The following is a 22,410-nucleotide window of genomic DNA, read 5'->3' on the forward strand; positions in this document are numbered from 1 at the left end:
TTTTTGATAGAAGAACTTAACTCAAACCATTTGTGAAACTTTCAATCAGTTGAATACCCAACTTTTCTGGAACCCGTCACCCTTAAACCAACCTTTTGTATAGAAGACCCTACTTTTATGGGAGATTTGGTGAAGTTCATTCCTTTAACCAGCCAAGTTTTACATTCAACCATCTCTTTAAAAGTATAGTTCCTTTCTCCTGGTGATATGCCATTTGATGTCAAGAACTTTTGTAAAAGAGAAACTTCTCAGTTTTGATAAAAACATTTTGGAAGTGTTTTCTCACACAATGATGTGCCTTGATTTATTCTTAGTACCTTCCAAGTGAAAGGTAGAAATTTCAAGTTCTTGTTGTCCATCAACGGAAAAGGAAAATTGAAAAAAATCCTGAATTTGACCATTGAAGAAAAATCCTATGAAGTTGAGAAAGTCAAGACTAGGAAATGCTATTGACTCTGGCGATCAAGCGTCTGCAAGGATTTAGCAAGAAAATATCTTGACGGAGAAGCCAAAATGCTCTATAAGATCTTGGCAGGTAGCAAAATGAGAGTTGAGAGATGGGCTCGGGGCTTGTGTAGTTGTTCCTCTGAGTCAATAATCGAGAGTATCGGGTAGGCATAAAGGTGATTTATGTCTATTTCGCGAAGATAATGACTTACGAACTTTTGGCTCGTTGAAAACCTATAAGGTGAAGCGGGTTGGACATGTGACAAAGCTATACATAACCACCAAAGCGGTGGAGCTTCGTAGTAGCCTTTGGGGTGGTGAGGTATTCCCTCAAAGGTGAAGGTCGGCCCAAAAAAAAAAATCAAACACAAGAAAAAAAGATTGAAAAGCAAAAAGCCAAATGCAAAAGAAAAAAATGAAGAAAAAACAAGAAAAAAACAAAATGTGTCTGCCAAGAGATGAAATACATGAAGGCTGAACTCGCAAGAATTGAATGCGACAATCTTTCGTGGATGTACGATTTTGGGGTCAATATCTTCTCCTTTTTTTTATTATCTAGGATGTCGAGGATGATTCCTTTTTATTCATATTCTGGAAATTGAAAGACATTCCCTCTAGAGATTGGACAACATTGATGAGAAATAAAACCTAATGCTTGTATGGTACTGAAAGTACACCAAGGTTATATTATTTGCACAACACGAGCACTCAAGCCTATGAGTTGAATTGATCATTTTTGAACTATTTCGAAATTCAAAGTAAAAACTTGACGTCTCTTGTATGTTTCCAGGCTTCCTAGGCATAGTAAAAACTAACCAATCCCCCTTTGGTCTTAAAAATTTTTGCCCATTTCATTACCAAATTGCTGGTCCTTCTGTGAAATAGATGAAACCCCTCAAACCTAGTCCAACCTCAGCGTGATGAACTATCCATCATTTCCTATTTAGTCCATCTTAACTGCATAACCCAAACTTAATGTTTTTCTTTTCAAAAGCACTAGGTGATATTTTTCAAAAGTCCTTCGAAGTTGCATAGCGGTATGTCCTTGGCTTCACTTTTTTTTTTTTTTGTGAGTTATATAAATTTCAGCTGTTTCCTCTTTATTCTTTGTTTCATTCTAGCTGCAGTTAAAATCTTTTTGGTAGTATAGTTCCTGTAATAAAAGGATCAGCCGTATTCTTAAACTGGCTCCACCCATGTCTGTATCCATGCATTTTTATGTCATCAATTATGGTTTTTTTTTTATTCCTTTAGGGTGGTCCCTTTATTTTAATTTACATGTGACTGGACATGGTCCTGAATTGTCTTTTGGTTGTCTTTTATTTCCAAGAGGCGTCTACCTGGTGGAGGCTTGATTTCTCATTTTGGATCTGAGAGTGTATTTAGACAATGCAGCTATATCTCAAAAGCCATATGCTGTTTTGGAAGTTCTCCATGATTATGTGAGTGATACAGCTCGAATGGTCACCACAATATTCATTACTTAAGGTATCCCAACATAACGCCCCATGCCTACCCTTCTCTCTCTCTCTCGTCTGATTGCTTGCTCACTCACATCCATGTTCAGAGTTGGACACCCACAATGATGCACTCTTCCTGTTTGCAAAGCAAGCAAGAAAAAGAAAATTCCTTTTGTAATTCTATGTTTCTGTATATCAAGAAAGGAAAAAAATAAGGGTAGTTCATTGGGTGCATGATAAATAATTTGATTTAATCTTTTTTCAATAATTTTGTATTGTGCATTATTTCATTGTTTTATTATTTGGCATATTGTGTGGTAGGTATTTGAAAAGACCCTGGAACCTCAGTGTCACCTGTCTTTTCTCATTGTTTCTAGCAGCAGCAGTCCTTTCTCATTGTTTCTAGCAGCAGCAGTCCGACCCATATAAGTGCTTAATGTTCTATACACTCATTCATGTTAATAATTTTCTATAATTAATATGTTACAAGTGAAATTCATTGGCAATGCTGTCGCGTGTATCTTGTCTATGTCAGGTGTAGTGGGCTATGTCGAGAATATAATCAGGGTCTCTCTATCAGATCTCAACAACCTGGAATAGCTGCCACACCCCTAACTGTGCCTTTATAATCAAGCTGGTAAAGCATCTAATCAGGCTGGTAAAGCATCTATATAAGCATATTGTGTCATTATTTAGTGAAGTGATTGCAGCATGAACTTAAACCATGAGAAGAGAATTCGTTTTGTTGATACTCTAGCCATCTAGAATCTGCAATACAGCATCAAGCATCAGATGGAACAGACCTACACTCAATGGTGCGGTTAGTAGATCTCTCTTTGAACCCAATATGATTTTGCATGCCTTACAATGCTAGCTCTGCTGTCAATTTTCAGGATTTTTCAAAATGATTATTAGTGTGACTGCTTGCATTCTCAAGAATAGATGCATGTATTTGTACTTCTCACAAAGCTTTTAGATTTTTCTATTGTTTTCAGTTATATTCAGATATATTTTATGTGCATTATGGACAAATTTGTGACCCTCAAACTGAAGCTGCTTTGCGCTTTTAAGTTCAGAATACATGACAGTTTACCATTGATCTAAATTAGTCTCATGGACTGTTCACAATTCTTGAATATTGTTGTTTGCAATAAGGTTCTGACTTTGTTAACAAAATAGGCTAATCGTAAACCAATTATGTCCGTCAATTGCGAGACAAACATTATGTTCGACCATAATTTGCCTTGAAACCAGCGAGGTAAATGCGTTTGTGGATCTGAATGTTAAGCTGGAACTGGACCCATTTATTTGGATCTCGTACGGCAAAAGAGATTTAGATTATATCTTTGATTTCATGTGCTTCAGGTATTCAAACCCAAACTTAAACCTGGGAGCTGATAAATTTGCAATCCAATTAGGCGAAGTTGAATCTTATTCCTGTCAAATTTGACTTCAATTTCGGGTCTGGATTTAAAAGTAAAACTGTGATTGGGAAGCATGTGTGCTGATTTCTTTTTTTAACTACTTATATTGATATGTGGTAAAGGTAGAAAAAGCTAACATTTGGACGCCGCCTGGACGCCATTAATAAAAATGTTTAACGGAAATCACCAAACTAAGCAACCCTTGATGCGGTCCGCATGCGGTCCCTTGTTTTTTAAACTTTTCCCTCGGTCTTTTTTTCTCTCTCTCTGATCTTGAAAAGGGCAAGAACGCGGTCTGTTCCCTCTCCCTCGCTTTTTAAAATTGTCCCTCGTCAGTTCTCTCTCTTAGGGCCCGTTTGATGCACAAGAAGAATTTAACGGGGTAAATTTACCATGGTAAATTTTTCTGGAAAAATTTACAGGATGAAATTTCTCCCTCTTCCAATCTAAGGCCCTATTTGATGCATAGGAAGAATTTAACATGGTAAATTTAACCATGTTTGATGCACAAAGTAGAAAAATGGGGAGAATTTTTTCAAAACTAGTTGGCTTCCGTAGGAATATATATACGTGCTTATAGTTTGGAAACCTGAATTTAAGAATCAAATTTGTTGGATATGTGAATCAACATATAGCCCTTTCTATATGTCAAAGCCCCAAAATAATGTGAACCTAACAACAGAAATATTAGATAAGGATTAAAATCAATTTAAAGAAATTGTATGTATGAAGAAACAATAGTGGCTCTGCAACTAACATAACTTCTACACGGATCTCCGTAGGCATTCTACAATTAAACAATATGCTGATACAGAATAGAGATACAGAATTGAGAACAGAAGCAAAACCCTAAATCAAGCCAACATGGCATTCAAAAGATAATCAACTATGGAATCTAGAGGCAATTCTGATGAGAAAGACAATCAGCACATGCAGCATCAAAACAATATGAAGATGTGGGGGCATCTACTGGAGAAGCCAAAAAACAAAGAAAGAGTCTCCATTAGGGCGTTTCTGAAAGGGACAGAGAAACATGAACAACAGGACCACGACAAAATTTTTTTTCCTCCTGAAAGAAATCAAGAATGCACTAGAATGACGAACAAAACGGTGGAAAACAAAACCAGAAAGAGGCATAATGCAATTAAAGAGACAAACCCTTCTATTCACGTTGCTCAGTCCAGCAAGCGGTATCAACGAGAAACCGTGGAGACTTAGAGGCGGAAGAAGACGACTACCAACAGTGTCTGGTTGAATTCTTTGTGGGGGCAAGTTTCCTCTAGCAATTTTTCTCTGTGGTAGCGAAGGAAGTGAACCATTTGACTCTCGCTTCTTCAGCTCACATGCAGCCATCACCGCCATTCAGTTGAGAGACATCAGGGAGCCTTTGAATTGTTCATTGAGATGGAGAGAGAGAGAGGAGAGGAACGAGAGACCGAGAGAGGAAAGGGGAAGAGGCAACACAGGGAAAAGACGAGAGAAAACGGATAGGATGGAGAGAGCGATAGAACTGCGAGAGGAGAGGAACGAGAACCCGAGGAGAAGAGAGGGGAAGAGGGTGTCGACGGGAGGGGAAAGCAGCAATAAAGGGGAAGATGGCATCCACGGTTGGGGAAACCAGCAAAGAGGGGAAGATGGGCTTCAACAGAAGGGGAAACCAGCAAAGAGGGGAAGATGGGCTTCAACGGGTGGGGAAACCAGCAACAGCATAGGGGAGCGTGGATGGTGGGAGGGCAGAGGGGAGCGCCGACAATCAGGCAGTGAAGAAAACGTCGTCTGCAAAATCCGGTAGTGAGTTCCGGCGCTCACTCCTTTGTTTCCCCAGGCGATATCTCGGCGGTAGAGTTTTGGCACCACGAACCTCGCGGCAGGGGCTTTGACGCGGGAGAACCAAAAGCGACGTGCCCTTGAGCGGGTGAAACTTCGCCCGCTCAAAAGTCCGACCTCACAGGTCGGTGAACTTTCACCCGTCCGCTTTAACGAGAAACGGGTGAAAGTTCACCCCGTTTGATAAGCCGTGAGTACGGGTGGGTGAAATTTGATCCGCCGTATAGTTTTCCCCCTCTCTTTTCGTTTTATCTCTGCAATCAAACGGGCCCTTAGGATTGTCGATTTTTGTTTTTCATCTAAGCTTGCTTTTCCTATCGCAGCAGCAATGGAGATCATGTTTTTCCTATCAATGGAGATTCTGGTTTCTGCCATCCGATCGAATCTGCAATGAAGGTGAGGGTCGAGTCATCTGAATGAAGCAGCAAATCAAGGTTCACGGGAGATCCAGCAATGGTCCACCGGAAAATCAGAATCATCTTTTGATTCGCCAGGGACGAGTTCAACCTCTCCAAGGCCAAGGCCAAGACTGGGTACTCCAAGAGAGTGAAGGCTCAAATCTGTGATGTCGCTGGCTCTGAGAGGTATCATTCTCTTTCATTTTCCACTTTTTGTCATATTTGGGAATGCCTATTGTTTTTGGAAACATGCATCTATTAGATCGATACCTATTGTTTTTGGAAACATGCATCTATTAGATCGATAGCATCTGTATAGGACAAACATATATGCAACAAAGTTTGAGATTTAATCGACCGTCATTCTTTGTTAAATTTTCAAGCTATGATTTGTATGTAATCTTTTTCAAATGGCGGCTGTCAGTTGCTTGGCAAGTGTATAAAAAGAGCAGCTGCTCTATTCTTGGTTATTTGATGTCAGTTCTTTTGTGTGAAAATCCTTGTGTACAATAATGTTTGGTGGCTATATTTATGAATCTATATCGCACCAGCCTATTGCCTATCTTCTCCATTGATCTTGAGACTAAGGCGCTAACGTGATTTCTAGCAGCGGCATGGGCAGGCGTAACATATATATATATATATATATATATATATAGAGAGAGAGAGAGAGAGAGAGATAGGTGTAAATTGTTTGTTTTTTAGAGGTGATTTGAAATTTTATCCAATAAATTTTCCCTTGTATATTTTATGGAATTACCAAACACACGGGTGGAAAAAAAGTTGCCTTCCACCTTATTCCAAAAATTCCTTCCATGGTAAAAAAAGATCTATTGTTCAATTCTTTTTCCATGTTTTCTTTTTTTACCACTTTACCACGAAACTTGTTTGCCTTTTAGGAAAAATTAAGCGCGTCCAGGGGCGGAGAGAGGGGGGCCTGCCTGGGCCACGGCCTGGGTGGCGCATGGGGAAAAAAAATTTATATTTGAAAAATAAAAAAAAAATTATTTTGGCCCGACCCTCCGCATGTGTTGGCCCTACCCTATTTTGCCAGTCCCACCCAACGTCGCTTCCTCCTTCTCTGACTCAAAGATCTGGATGGTTTGGCTCGCCCCTAAAAAAAATTTCGATTCTGCCCTGAGCTCGAGCTCGTCAATCATGAAGGGAGCTCGAGCTCGTCAATCATGAAGGTGAACAAGTTTAGTTTCGTTTGCAAACATTTCCTGTAATGATCTCCACTCTTTTTCCGAGATGCGTTATCATTTTCATTCCGGTTGAAAGGCTTGAAAACTGAAAACTGACTATCAACAATGACTATCAACAAAGACAGCAAGATACTTTAACCTTTTAACTTAGAAACCAATTTATGCTTGCAACTACACACTTGGTCGGCTGGCTCTTCGAGGAACGGGTATTGCGTCTATGACTCCTCTTGCTGCATTCAATTAAATGTGAACATGAGACTTTTCTTTTTCCCATTTTGTCTAGATGAAAATCCTATTTTTATTTTGAGCCATGAAGATCTTTTGACAATGGACGAACGATTTGACAGTGGAAGCAAGACATGCCATTCCTTGGGATCTTGGAAACGATTGGTGTTTATGACATCTCTTGTGTAACAGAGCATGGTTTTTTGGCTGAAGAACCCGACCCTGTTTCTGCTTATGCACTCACTGAGGCTCGCTACAGGGCTCTCTGCTATTTTCTGATAGAACTCATCCTTCACGAAGACACTGGAAAGATCACAGCGTTGAGTTCCTCAATCGGTTCTTGTGCTGCATATCTACTTTCTTTGCAAACTTGATGCATCAGTATAATGGTCAATTTATCAGGTTGGCAATTTATCAGGTTGTGTGAACATCTCATTACGAGTGCAAAAGATGCGATGATCCATGTGTGACCTGGGTACCGCTCAAAGTTCTTGATGAAGCAACGTCCTCTCAATCAAGTTAAAAATGTCAATTGGATGCAATCAAAATAAATAGTTAACTGATTGACACAACCAATGAATGACCAACTTGATGCATTGGCATAATGGTCAGTTTTAGGAGGTTATGTGTGAACATCTCATTGTGAGCGCAAAAAAAGTCAATGAACCCTGTACAATAAGTGGGAGAGACAGTCTCGTGAAACCGGGGAACTGCTTAAGGATCTTGATGAAGGAACGTGCCTTCCATCAAGTTTTAAGAGTTTCTATGTGATCATCAAGTTTTAAGAGTTTCTATGTGATCATCTGATTCCATGTTTCGCTCTGTGTGCTTTTGGTTATTGATAATGACGTGATCCTGTTTTCCCTGTTGTTGGTGATTGATATCGCTGTGCATCTTCTTGGTTTCTGTTGTTTCTTTTGGTTTCTGATGGTGGTTATGCCTTTATTCTGTTTTTGCTTTTCCATGTCCTCTGCTCTGTATTCCTTACCCTTATTGGTGGTGGTTGTATTTCTGTGCCATGGATGTTTGCCTCCAAACTATTTTGATGCTGGTCAACTCATTTTATTTGACTTTTTTTTTTTGGTTTAATTGATCCATAATACTTTGCGTTATGTTTTTTTTCCCAGGCTTTGCCAAACCAGAGCAAGTTGATTATCCAAACTTCAAACTGGTCATTGTTGGTGATGGCGGAACTGGTGCGTCTTTACTTTATCAGACGCTTCCTTGCCATGTCTTTTATAAGAACTGTTTCCTGGAAGTTTAGGGACTAGCGGTTCCTTTGTTCCTTCGTTAAGCACCTGTCATGAATAAAGTGATGTAGTTCAGGTGATAACATTTGGATATTGGCAGGCCATCAAAGAGGGAATGGATGCTGTAATAGCTGTTGGTGGTGATGGTACTTTAAACGAGGTACGGACCTTACGGTACTAGCCTATTTTTTGCTGTATTTTCTTTGATTCACAAACTTGGAACTGCGTCCAGAAACTCTAAATCTGGAAGGTGGTCGTATGAATTTTGAAGACTGTGAGGAAGAAATGCAACTGTGGCATCTCTCAACTATTAAATATAGATTCAGTGTAACTTTACCTATAATGGAGGACTACTGATAACGCTTAATCTGTGCCATGGATTGAGATAAGGCCTTGTGTTCAATTTTGTGGAGGAAAAATTGCTTCAGCATGGAAAATATTCAAAGCATTTTCTTTAGAATTTATTAATAGCAAGAGGTTTTATCTGTTATTATATTTCAAGTTGGATTAATACTTGGTAGTTCTTTCAGGTTGTGAATGGCTTCTTTTGGGATGGAAAGCCTGTCCTGGCAAAGGCCAAGGTGATAAATGCAAAACTGCCCTTGGGGTATGCAATACTATGTTCTATTTGTTGCTCATAATCTAAATAAATTTCTGCCTGTATTTCTTGTAATATGCATTCAATATGGGTTATGTGCCTCTGAGTTATGTTTATAGTTCTATAAGGGATAAGGGATAAGAAACATGATCATACTAATGATGGGAACTACTTTCTTTTCAGTTGATTCCACTAGGAACTGGATCTGATTTTGCAAGAACTTTTGGTTGGTCAGTTTGCCATTTTCTGATATAGTTAGAACTTATATGTTAGGTTATATGCCCTCACAATGTCTGTTTAATTTTGTCAGGAAGAACGACCCTAATCAAGCTATTGATTGCATTGCTGCTTTTAGGCTTAAAGCAAACCTCAAACCTCCAATTTACTTGCCATTTATATTATGCTTGAGTTGCATTTGATTTCTTAAGTTCTTAACAATCAGTTTTGCTGTCTAGTTCTTTGTGATTTTAATGCAATGAACTGAACATTGAAATGCTTGCAGGACTGAAGAAATACACAGATGTTGGTGTGACTAGTCAACTAGGTTCCAAACATCATTACTTCTTGAATGTTGCAGATGTTCACTTGTACGTTTCATTGATTGAGTTTGCTGGAACTTGCACAATTTCTAATGATGGCTTCATGATTTTTTTGTGAAAGCACACAGAAGTGCAAAGGCCGGCTATTATGCTTCCATGTAAAAAAAAATTGGCAATCTATGTTATGTTTTTGTTGCTAAGAGAGGTTTCATTGGGCACAAAAACCGTGATCTGAGGATAAGGGTTGGTAACATGTCTGATAATACTCACGTAGTCTGTAGTCTCAGTTATTTATGTACATTACATTGTATAATTGTATTTTTGTGCACTGTAGATTGATGCTGGTGAATGGGAATTAGTTCCTAAAGTAACAGCCCTATGCATAGGGAATCCAAAATCCTTTGGTGGCGGTATGAAAATAACCCCACATGCGGAACCTCACAGTGGAAACCTTGAGGTTTTAGAATTTTCTTTATTTTCATCCGTTGAAAGAGGGAGGCATCTTACACCTGAGGGATGCTAAGGATTACAGTCGCTGCTTATAATAGAAACTCACTATCGGGCATGGATAGGTTTGAAGGATTGGTTGATGAATGCTTTGTTAATTGTAGAGAAGCCAAAGGAGGATGTTCACACTATGGGGTTTAGAAGGGTCTGCTTATAGAAACTCCCTATGGGGCATGGATAGGTTTGAAGGATTGGTTGATGAATGCTTTGTTAATTGTAGAGAAGCCAAAGGAGGGATGTTCACACTATGGGGTTTAGAAAGGTCACTTGTCTCCGACCAACTAGTGGTGCAAGGCTGCAGGCGGCCTAGTGAGTGTGAGGCCTACCGAAGCATCTCTCGATGTTGGCAAGTTAATGGTGAGAGTTGCAAGCCGAGTCTTTTTTCTTGGAAGGAGGCGAAATTGTGATTGCCTTTCCATTCAGAGTCTACAAGTGAGTTTAAAAAAAGGGTGGTGGGTGGACTATTAGATGAGCAAGAACAAGCAAAGTGGATCGGTGCACTACTCGTTGTAGGCACACAGAGAGGGGTGGTGGGTCGACTATTAGATGAGCAAGAACAAGCAAAGTGGATCGGTGTACAGAGAGCTGCAGTTAGATGGCTTGCAACCATGCAATCGAGTTAGTACTTCCTGCAAAAACTAGGGGACTCAATGTCATTGAGGGCAGGAACGGAGCAGCAAGTTTGGAGAAGATGGGTAATGAACAGCTTGTTAGAGTCCATCTTACCATAGCTATAGCTGGAACTATGCGAGACAAAGTAGTTCCAATGAGGCAGGCTGAACTCTCTAAAGATGCTACCATTGGGTATCAATTTTTTAAAACATGCTTGTGGGTAGAGAAAAAAAAGACGGGAGAGTCACATTCCTGCTAGCAGTGTTGCATCAATATACCCCAAGCTTTAAGCTTTTAGGGGGGGTTGCACCTTAAGATCTTTGCAGCTGTCATGGTAGCTTGAACAGGCAATAGGCATTGTTGATAAAAGGGAGACAGAGTTAAAGAATGATCCAGGCAGAATTGGAGAGGGGGCATGTAGGTGACCGAATGGTTACAAGCATTGTATCTGTCGGAGGGGGAACGAGACGGAAGCCTATAATAAATCCAAAAAGAAATGAATGATGCTCAGCCTTCAAGAATGATGAGCACCTTTCTTAATCTCCTGAGGCACACCTTGTTGATGACCCATTTCCAACCAGACACAGCAAACTCGTCTGACTAGCACTTTGAAGTTAATTTCAAGGTTAGGCTAACATTGATTGAAATTGCCAGAAAATTTAAGAAATATCCTTTTAACAAAGATGTTGTTCTTAGTGCCAAAAAGGATAATTACACAATTAGGGTACCAGTGGGCCGGGCCGCACTATGATGGGCTACCCTAAGAACAACTATGATGGGCTACCCTGGTCACATTGCTTATGATGGGCTACCCTGGTCACATTGCTTGAGAAGATCTGCAAAACAAACACAGTCAAGAAGTCAATGCACTGTGGGGGCCTGGACTGCATCTCTTGGCTCGATGGAAGGCTCTTCTCGTACAACAACCATTTTTCTTTACACGTTGAGGAGAAAGTGGTTTTTAGGCATTGGGTATAAAATTGGATAGGATCCCCAAGAGACTGATCTAGTAGTGCTTATATATGGTCTAAGGACCACCACTAACATTGAGGGGGTCTGGCCATGGATAACCCTAATCGGGGAAAAGGGGTTCGAAGGGGGGACTCTTGTTAGGGGTGGCTGACACAAAGCCTTTCCAATAATTAGGTGTTTGGATTCACCTACCTAATATTGTTAGGTTTTTAACTTGACAATTTTGGATCAAAGGAAATTATCTTGAAATGTGTATTGGGTAACAACCAACCCCAATGTGATAACTCGGATGAAGGCAATTTGAATTCCAACCATCTTTTTCGAGATTCAGCTGTTGTTTTGATTGCAAACGACTTCCCCCAACAAACTAACTTCATTCTATGTTGGCACTTGGAGAATCCGTCCATTCTATTCATTGCTAAGTTGACATATCCTGCTCAGGACAGTGCTTGCTTGCTGTTATCTGAAGTGATGATTTTGACAAGAAATTTTTTAGAGTAGGATTTTAGATTGTTTCTCTCGGTACTTTTAACTTGGAGACTGAAGGACGGAAGTAAATTCCTTTCATTTGTGTTGTCAACAAAAAGTAAAGTTTGAGTGCACAGCATTCCCTGGAGAAGCACAGCTGTTATTTTCTCTTTGATTCCTCTTTCCACCAGTCCTTAAACCCAATATCCCCAGACTGCAAGGATGAGATAGAAAGCTTCGTTCAAGAATTCATTCAGTCGTAAATGAAACCGTTTTCTTTGGTGCGGGAAGCAGTTGGATCCACATTTCAGGTATAAAGACGCAAAAGCTTTCTCAGTTTATCAGTTAAAGTGGAAACTTCTTCAAGGAGCACTACTTGTTGAAGCCACACCAAGCTGACAGTGCATTAATGTCATGCCCTGACCTAGTTACAGCCGTGGAATAAGATGAAGGGAAAGTCTTTTTGGCCTTTAACTAGCAACTTAAGGCAAAACGTACCACAAAAATTTAATTATTGTATATATGCTATATTTTGCCTCAAATAACTGGAAATTTTAATGCGTGGAAAAAATTTTCTTTCTTGGAAGCGTTTTATTTTAATCAGAATCTTTTCATAGATTTTATTACAAAAACTGATTTTATTTAATTTATAAACCAAAAGGTGAGCCAAAAGAATTTTCCTTAAAAATATATTTCTTTAAGAAAATTGAGCTCAGCTGTATAATCACATTTTGTTAGGTATTTAACTTGAAAATTTTGGATCAAAGGAAATTACGGGTGACAATGAAGGGTTTAAACCCCAACGCTGATGAAGGCAATTTGAAGTCCAGGCACCTTTTTTGAGATTCGGCTGTTGTTTTGATTGCCACCAGTCCTCCCCCAACAAAGGTTCCTACTCATTGCTAAGTTGAAGGGATGAGTTTGTTCAAGTGGGATTTTGGATTTTATGGCAGCTCATGGCAAACCGTGTCTCATATCTTTTCGCGGTTGGGTATGAAAATAATCTCATATAATTTTATTTATTGAACTAGGACCGTGCCGCTGATTTATGCTATACCGGTGATTAAAGGCACCGCTGTAAGGAGATGCCGGTGATGGACGCCATCGGAATTGGTCTTTTGCGGTGATTGAATTCACCTCTGCACGGGATCTCGACCGGTGATTTGGGCCGCCGCTATTTCGCACAAGTTATAGCGGTGATGGGATTCACTGCTGTCGATCTATAGCGGTGATGGTTTCCGTCGAAACTGTACCGGTGACGTCCTTCACCGTTGTAAATCTATAGTGGTGATGGACTTGAAAATGGTCATTTGTGATTAAAGACGGATATGAATATTTGATCAAAGGTCAGAAATGGTAAATCTGATTCATTCTAATCCATTGAGTGCGATGGAATTGAACCAACTTCACTCAATCTCTCTCTAGAGATCAATTTTCTGTTATTCGCTTCTCTTCTCTTCTCTTCTCTTCTCTAAAAGGTCTCCCTAATTTTGCTTCTAGTCTCATATCCCCCTATGAATGTAAACGACATTAAACTTTATTGTGACACAACTTTGATGAGGTATGAGATGCCTTTCATCACATTCATTGATTTTACAAGCGCGAAATTTCAAACAAAACGAATAAACATCAATAAACTTGGACACACACAAAGGCTCTTGCATTTCTAGCAAAAGCGCATCTATCAAATTGACAAGACAATGCACGTTTGAAATTTTGATTAGGCAACCCCCTGAGAAGGCTCGGTGGGGCAAAGAAGGAGAAGAAAATCAAAGGGAGAAAAGGCAAAAACCAAAGCTGATCTTCATATTGGACAGCAAGGCAAGCCCAACAATGACACAAAAATTGCATATGTTATAGAATAAATGAAAACAAAGAGACGTATAGGGCGGGGCGGTGTACAGTACCTTATTTACATAATCAGGTAGGAGTCCAGCTCATAATTATATAAAACTGGCTATGGAAGTAGAAACTAGTAGAGAATTTTGGGAAAATGCAAGCAAACTATTGAACAACCAAAGAAGGTAGTAGAGAAGTTTGCATTATTGTGCCTTTGGCTGTTCAACAGCTTGCTTGCATTTACTTAGTTTCATTTGAAAGTACATGTGACAAAACATCACAAATAAGAACAACCAACGGAAACAGAAAAACTTAGCCATGTAGCAACTGTAAAATTATTTATTGTAAAACCAATTATAGTGTGCAATTTTATAACTTTCTAAAAATAAAAAAGGAATGACAAGCGAATGGAATATTATGAACAGTCAGAACCGCAAGGCGCCATCAACATGCATACCTCAGCAACACTGATTTTTGTCTAGCCCAATAAACATAGCCTTCTAGATCAACTTCAACACTTAAGTTCATAATAGCGGTACAAACCTAAGAGAATGTGTCAATCACAAAGTCTGTTATCAAATTGTTGAGTACACATCCCACAACCCATACCTCCAAACAACTTGTGACAGATCACATGATATATATATATATATATATATATGTTAGATTAATCTAAAAAAATATTTCCATATTCCAATGCTAAACATGACAAGAGCAGGACAGGAAAATATAAACTTAACCCATTGAATGTAATGTGAGAATCATAACTCACCTTAAAAACAAGTTTCTTTAGCCGCTGTTTTATGCCATTTCTTATTTTTAAAAAGACCTTTTAATTGTTTTTTAAATTGAACAGTTATTTATTATTTTGATGGGGAGCCCATAACGACCCAATAAAATTCAAATTGAAATAAGAAACAAAAAATCCCTGCCCATTATACGTGAGATAAACAAAACGTCGAATTTCTTTTTTCCTGCCCATTAAACCTGAGCCTGAGTATATGTCCATTGCACGATTTTCCCGTAATCATATTTCCAGAAATTTCGGATCAGCTTTCCTATTCGATGAAAAAGCCCGTTAGGGCTGGCATGGTGAGCATCGGCTTCTGCCGCAGCCGCCGTCCTCCTCCTTGCTGCTTCCTTCATCGCAGCTCCCTCCTCTAGCCCTGCAGCTTCGTGGGTGAGCGGAACGGCGTTGGCGGTAAACAGTTTTCATCTGGTCCGTGTGCCGGCTGCCGTGAAGGTCTTCAAAGCTCGTCCGGAAGCCTGCTTCAAAAGGGACTGGTTAAGAAGGCACTGGAGTTCTCCGTGTTCTGCGAAGCTTTTGTTCCTCCCATCGTCTTCTCAACCAACCGACAGCTTTGAGATTTTCACCAACTGCAGGTTCCTCTCTCCCCCCCCCCCCCCTCTCTCTCTCTATCCTGCGATGAATTAGATTGATTGTCTTCTGTCTCGCTATTTCCTTGTCCTGTTTCTCCTTTCTTAGCTTGTTCTGGTTGGATAGATTTGAGCTACCTTTTCCTCGCTCTCATCTTGGAAGTTGAGGGTCTTCTTTTCCTGCCTCTAGTTGCTGATCATTTTAATCCATGGGCATCCGGTTTTATTTTTTATTTTTTTTGTTTCGCGAGGTTGAGATTCCCTGATTTCCTTTGTTCTTTTTTTTTTTTTTTTTGCACGGTCGTGTTTTTTAAGGGCTTTTATTTTTTTCTGACCCGAGAATGTTGTTTTTCCTTTTCTGGCGACCGTTACGGGCTTACACTTAGTTCCAGGAATGGAACCCCACAAGGTTTTGTTTTAATAGAATTTGGCAGAAGAACATGGTTTGGCAGTGTCTCAGACATGAGGGGATAAGCCGTGTTTTTCCATGCTTCAAGCACTGTTACAAGGGCGATTCCTAAATCGCAAACTCAGGCTGTTTTATGGTGAAATTGAGTAATTTTATGAGAAATTTTCACATTGAAGGTGTGGTTAGGAGCTTGGCAGCACACTTGATACGTTTTCTTGTTTCAAGTTCTGTTTTGCGTTCTCACGGTCTTCAAACTGTGATACTGCAGTGTAGCTGGAAGTTTGTCTCTGTATTAGAAGTGGTGTTGCATTGTTTTATGTGATATAAATGAGGGGGTCTGACTGACAGGATTTGTTTACATGCTCATCTTCTGAAACATCACCCCTCGACAGTAGTTTCGGTTACATTCTTCACTTCAGTATGGTCTGAGTCGTAACTGCTGTTTTCTAATACCTTCCTGTTAGTGTATTTCCGCTACTGAGAAGACCACTTCAATACTCGACAAGGATAAGCTTGCAGACTGCTCTTATGCTAGATCTTTCATATGTGTGTATATGTAGATCTTGTGTTTGCCATTGTAAGGAAGCTTTTTCCACAACTTTTGTTGTGATCCAATTATATTTTTCATTCTTTATTTTCTTGGTGACTTGGCATTAGTGCCTTTCATTGAGTTTCAATTTAGGTTTACATGTCACTATTGTGACTCACATTTTTGTGGTATTAGAGCTCTGGCTTGGGCTTTGATTTGCTGATTGTGGATACAACTTTTTAGTTGGTTCATAAATGTGGTGTTCACCAACTATTGGTGAAATTATTGAAGTTACAAGTTGTCGGTGGGCCAAACATTTGTGCAATGCAAACCTAGTCGTTTGTTTAGGGAGAGAATGTGCTTTACCCAATTGTTTGAAACTTCCAATTAGTTGAGGACCTAACACTTATGAGAACTTTTCGCCCTTAAACCAACATTTTGTGTAGAATGCCCTACTTTTATAGGAGAGCTGATGTAGTTCATTCTTCTTCCCAACAAATCCATCTGGTTTCATAGACACTCCTCTCGTAGTGGCAGACGAGAGTTTCTACTTCTAGGTGATATACCATTTGATGTCAAGAAGTTTTTTGAAAGTGAAAATTTTTAATTTTACCTAAAAACATTTTAAAAGTGTTTTCTCACCTAATGATATACCTTCATCTTATTCTTAATACCTCATCGAGTAGAAGGAAAAAATTTCAAGTTTTTGATGCCAATCATTAGAAGTGGAAATCTTCAAAGATCCTGGATATGAGCAGTGAAGAAAAATTCAATGAAACTGAGAAAGTCAAGACTATGAAAGGCTATTGACTTAAGTGATCAAGCGTCTGCAAGGATTTATCAGGAAAATATCTTAGGAGAGAAGCCATAATGCCTTTTAAAATATTGGCAGGTAGCAAAATGAGAGCTGAGAGATGAGCTCGGGGCTTGTGTAGTCGTTCCTCTGGGTAAGTAATCGAGAGTACCGGGTAGGCATAAAGGTGATTTATGTCTATACCGCGAAGATGAAGACTTATGAACTTTTGACATGTTGAAAACCCGCAAGGTGAAACGGGTTGGATACATGAAAAAACTACACATAACCACTAAAGTGGTGGAACTCCGTAGTAGCCTTTGGGGTGGTGAGGGATTCCCTCAAAGGTGAAGGTCGGCCTAAATAAAAAAATCAAAAGCAAAAAAAAAAAAAAAAACGAAGGGGCAAAAAGCCTATTGCAAAAAAAAAAAAGAAAAAAAAAGGTGGCTTCCAAGATATGAATGGCATGAAGGCTGAACTCCTAGGAATTGAATGTGACAGTCTTTTGTGGATGCACGAGTCTTGAGTCAATAGCCATTCCTCTTTTTGACTTTCTAAGATGTTGAGGATGATTCTTTGTTGTTCATATTTTGAAAATTTAAAGATTTTCCTTTCTAGAGATTCAACAACATTGATGCGAAATGAATCCTACTGCTTGTACAATATTGAGGGTAAATGAAGGACATATCATTTGCACAACGAGCACTCAAGCTTATGATTTAAATCGATGATTAATGAGTTGTTTCAAAATAAAAACTTGACATCTTTTGTTATGTTTCCTAGCTTCTTGGACCTGTGAGGAACTCCCAACTCCTCTTTGTTCTTGAAAGTTGTCGTTTTCTGATTACCAAAACGGCTACCCGGCAAACCTATTCCATTCATATCGAGTGTAATGAATTTCCTATCGTGTCTTTGCAGTGTTAGCTGGGCAATGACTTGCATAAAGATGGTTAAACAGTTGTTTGTTTGCGTTTTTTGTTTATTGGCTTGTCATAATTTGGTAGGAAACCAACTCTATGCCTGTACATTTGAGAGCTTGAAAACCACACCCAAAACACCAGAAATCTCCTCAGTGATAGTGTTGTTGTTGTAAACTTCTATTTCCAAAATTGTGGATGTTTAGGTGACTTCAACCTTTGACAATTGATTTGTTTTGCTTCCCAAGACCGGTTATCCCTTGGGTTTAACCTTTGACAATTGATTTGTTTTGCTTCCCAAGACCGGTTATCCCTTGGGTTTAGCTTATTTGATTGCAGGGAATCTGATTTGACCCAGTGGTTGCAAATTTATATTGAAATGAAGAATTTTTGCTATAAATTCATGAGAAAATTACATATATGTGCAGAAATTAGATTGCTTGCAGCAACCTGACAAGTTTCTAGTAGTCAATTAGTCTGTCTTTTACCTGAATTTGTGATCTCAGTTCTGCTAGTGTATGCATGAGACAACTTAAGTCAGAGTCATGTACACTTAAAGCAGTCTTTCAAATTTGTTGATATTCAGCCGTTTACCATAGTCCAATTAGTTTAGAGAGTACAGACTCTATAATTAAAGTGTTTATCAGTTTATCTTAGAGCTCTTACATTTTTTTCCAAGTCTCATTGATTTGTTTCCAAGTTGGTGATCAAAAGAAACTTTTGAAGAAATTAAAGGGCGGATGCATCCAGAGAATCTTGCATTTTTGGTCTATCTTCGTACATGTTTGGCGTCTAGAGAATTGTGCATTTTTGAGTCCGTTTTAGTATCTGTTTGTTCCCCATATTTGATACGGACTTGCCACTTATTGGAAAATTTAAAATTTGGTGTATGGTTTTCTCTGGTTTTTATGAAGAATATCATTTTAAAGAGATTTAACATAAAAACCACACCAAATTTTTGTCGACATTGCCAGGGCATGGAGAAAGTATACCAAAATTACTTTTGTTGCCTCTTAGGTAGAATCTGCAACATTGTTTAGTATTCAAGCGGAATCCTTCTCATTAACCTTGTAGCCATTAGTGGAAATCTTTGTACACTTTGTACTATTGCCTGCTTTGTTGATTTGGTTTTCCCTTTTTCTTTTGTTTTTGTGTGCGTGTGGGTGAGAGAGATTTTATATCTGGTAGTTAATAAGCATAGAGTTCAACTTAGTTAGTGAATGTAGGATTATTTCTTCATTTTCTTGGTGTGTTTTTATTTCAACTTTTTTGGCTTGAGTTGTTGAATTATTGAGCTTAAAGTGCAAGGAGGAGAGATTAGACAAGTAGGGATAGAGTAGAAGTCTACTTGTGTTTGATGGTTTAATTGAGTGTTTATTTCTTGATTTTATTGCGGCTCAACAGTGATGGTTTGTGGAAGAACAAGATCTTGCGAAGCTGGGATCCTAAAGTTACTTGCTTGAAAAAGAAAACTGAACTTTTTTCATACCTTACTGTAAATGAGAAAAAGAAGGGTAGCACTGTTTGTGAATAATGTGTTATTTACTGAACTTGCGTAGATAGTGAATAATGGGCGGTTCTTTTTTCCTTAGAATTAGTATGATCGTTCTGCAGTTACAGTGGGTCTATATGTTGATGAGGCGTCAAGAATAATTTCAAGCCAGCTTCAGTGTATAGTAGTAAACTTTGCGCCCTAACTGAATTTGACATGTTTACCCTAAGCCAAGGCCACCTTGGTTGAACAGGTATTTGGCAGTTAGGTGGTATTGCAGACTTGAAAGCTAGAGATTAAATTGTGACGCCGAGCTTGCAAGGTTAGGCATTTTCAAGTGGATTGTCACTGGCCTTTTATCATTTTCCAGATATCCTTTCCTTGTTCTGCATGGGTTCTTGCAGTTGCACAGGCCATTAAATTTTCGGAGTTGAGGTTAGGATCTAGACAACAAGGCACAAGAAAATCCTTGAGCATTAGGGATACCTTGCAATTCTACATGCTTTTCTGAAAAGCATTACTCAGTAACCCCATTATAGTTGTACCGCTCTTCCTCAGGTTAATAGATTTGGGTTTTTGGTTAATCCACAATGCATATGTCACACTTTCCTTTCACCAATGATATCTGCTCAATTGGTCCTTGAAGACGACTGGGCTTTCAAACTTCAAATATAAGCTAAGCTGTTCTTATATGGTGCAGGTTGCTTATCCTCTTCCAAACGTGTTTGGTCTGCTGCTTTGGCGGATCTGAAACACACTCCCCCCTCAAATAGCTTCAGTTTCACTGCTAATAGTCTATTAGACTTTAATGATTTCATGAGTAGAATACTAATAATGCTGACCCACAGGTGATCCTAATGCAGCCCAGCAAATTACCTTTATATCTTCACTTAGAATGTGATGTAAAGGTTCGGTCAAAGACTAAATAATTGGATCTCCAATGAGTAAAAAGATAAAAGACAAGAAAGAGAGCAGTAGTAGGGGCATGGTGGTCAACATGGGCAAAATGTGATGGCTGATAAACTTGCAGTAAATAGTTTGGCAGAAGGCTTGTGCCTGGGAAGGCGAGTAAGCTGTTTCTCGGTGGCAAGGGAGACTCACTGGTCATTGGGATGCACATTGCCTAGTTGACGCAATCCATTGATAGTTGAAACCTGTGAAGAAGTCCATGGACCAGGTGACAGATTGTAGGGTGGCCTGTGAATGGAAGGTGAGTGGTTTATTATATCAGGATCAGTAGCATGGATTTATTTTGAAATAATAGATTTGATGTTCACTTGCACCTCCAGCATGACTTTTTTATTTTTTGCTGTATTATAGCAGACTGCCTAGTAAAGAATTCTTGTGACACAGGACTATGGACATGCCTTAGAATGCCCAATTTAACCAATAGGCACACATACATTATGAATCCCCAAATTATGCTGGAGGTTTTATTGCTTGAACTGTTTTACCATTCTAAAAAGGACCAATGCATTCCTTCTTGATGTTGTTGGCCGCATCTTTGAGAGGTACGCTTTGTTCATGGGTTCAGGAGATCAATTCATGCTCTTAAGAATGCTAGCAGAATTAGTCCTTTGGTGGACAAGGGGCCTCAGAAGTGTCTTGCAAAACAGTCATTTTGAATACAACATGCATGTGTGATATTGTCCTTTTTTTTTTATAGCAGAGTGCCTAGTAAAGAATGCTTGTGACACAGGACTATGGACATGCCTTGGAATGCCCAATTTAACCAATAGGCATACATACATCATGAATATCCAAGCATGCATACATTATGAATCCCCAAATTATGCTGGAGGTTTTCACATTGAAGTACAGGCAGCTAAGCCACAGTTGTGGTTGGCCTTTTCAACGGGACAGAGTTAGGAGTCTTTTTCGGAAATTCTTTGGTGTTGCTTATGACAAAAGAAGCTGCTGGGCGTTTAATTGTCAAAGTGTTTGGCATTGGGTATAAAATTGGATGGGATCCCCAAGAGACTGATCTAGTAGTGCGAGGGAGAACCCTAATTGGGGATTAGACTGGTATCATAGCCGCTTCAGCCATAATGTGAAATTCCTCATGGCTATTTGCTACTGCAAATTGGGACTGCGCTGTATGGCCATGCCCTCCGAGTTTTGGGCTATGACTCCGGTGGCAGCTCTTCCTCTTCCTCGTTGAATTTCATCAGGTACGTCCCCTACAATTGTGGTTGTTCAATATTATAATCTAAGGGCCAAATCTAACCATTACAGCATCAATAGACTGCTACCACCTTGGTCAAGAGAGAAGCTACTTAAACCATCTAATTTTCGGTTCTTCCAAATGCACTACAGAAAGGGAAACCCTTTGGCAAACTAAAATTCCCTGGCAGTTAGGCTCAGCTCCAAAGATCCAGCTAAGTGAAATACCTCCTTAGGCGTCTTTATGTAGGGTATGTTTTTTTCTCTATATCCCCCTGGGAGACTGTTGAACTTGTTCCTGTGACTAAGGTGCGTGAAGAATTAGGATGAGTAGGAGGGCGATGTACGTTGATTGAAAATTTAACATGGCTCTACAATTGCCCACATCCTAAACCCACGAATGAGTATCATAAAAGAGAGACAGAGAGAGAGGGAGAGAAAGCACCTTCAACCATTCATCTATTCATCTAGTGCCAGACTTCCAGTTCCTACCTCCAGCTTTGTTGTCCCGTTAGTTTTCTACAGAATAAACCAAAAAAAAAGGACAACAAAATGACTGTTTTGCAAGACACTTCCGAGGCCCCTTGTCCACCAAAGGCATTCTTAAGAGCATGAATTGATCTCCTGAACCCATGAACAAAGCGTACCTCTCAAAGGCTAACAACATCAAGCAAGTATGCATTGGTCCTTTTGAGAGGTTGTGCCGCCCAGAGGAAGTCACCAGTATGGCTAAGAGATGTAGTTGGCTGAAGATTTTCGAAGGCTAGACAATGGCAATTGGTGGTTTGGTGTAGTTTCAGGGTGTGTTGGAAGTCGACTGCAATTCCCCGGATGGGCCCAGGTGCTGCCAAACCGTAGCATACAAGTGAAGCAGCAGTATAAAACCTTCCATCACCGCTAGAGATTAGTATCGTAGATCAGTGCCTCGGTGACCAAGTGACCAGATGACTGAAGTTAAA

At 39.5% G+C, this 22,410-nt stretch overlaps 2 pseudogenes; both read left to right on the forward strand.

The window, feature by feature from the left end:
- The first annotated feature begins 2,351 nt into the window (after window positions 1-2,351).
- The window catches only part of LOC116246400 (sphingoid long-chain bases kinase 2, mitochondrial-like), a 70,512-nt pseudogene continuing 50,453 nt past the window's right edge, over window positions 2,352-22,410 (forward strand).
- On the forward strand, window positions 2,739-9,740 carry LOC116256615 (sphingoid long-chain bases kinase 2, mitochondrial-like; annotated as a pseudogene).

The sequence above is a fragment of the Nymphaea colorata genome, chromosome 1 (genome assembly GCF_008831285.2).
Source record: "Nymphaea colorata isolate Beijing-Zhang1983 chromosome 1, ASM883128v2, whole genome shotgun sequence".
Lineage (NCBI taxonomy): Eukaryota > Viridiplantae > Streptophyta > Magnoliopsida > Nymphaeales > Nymphaeaceae > Nymphaea > Nymphaea colorata.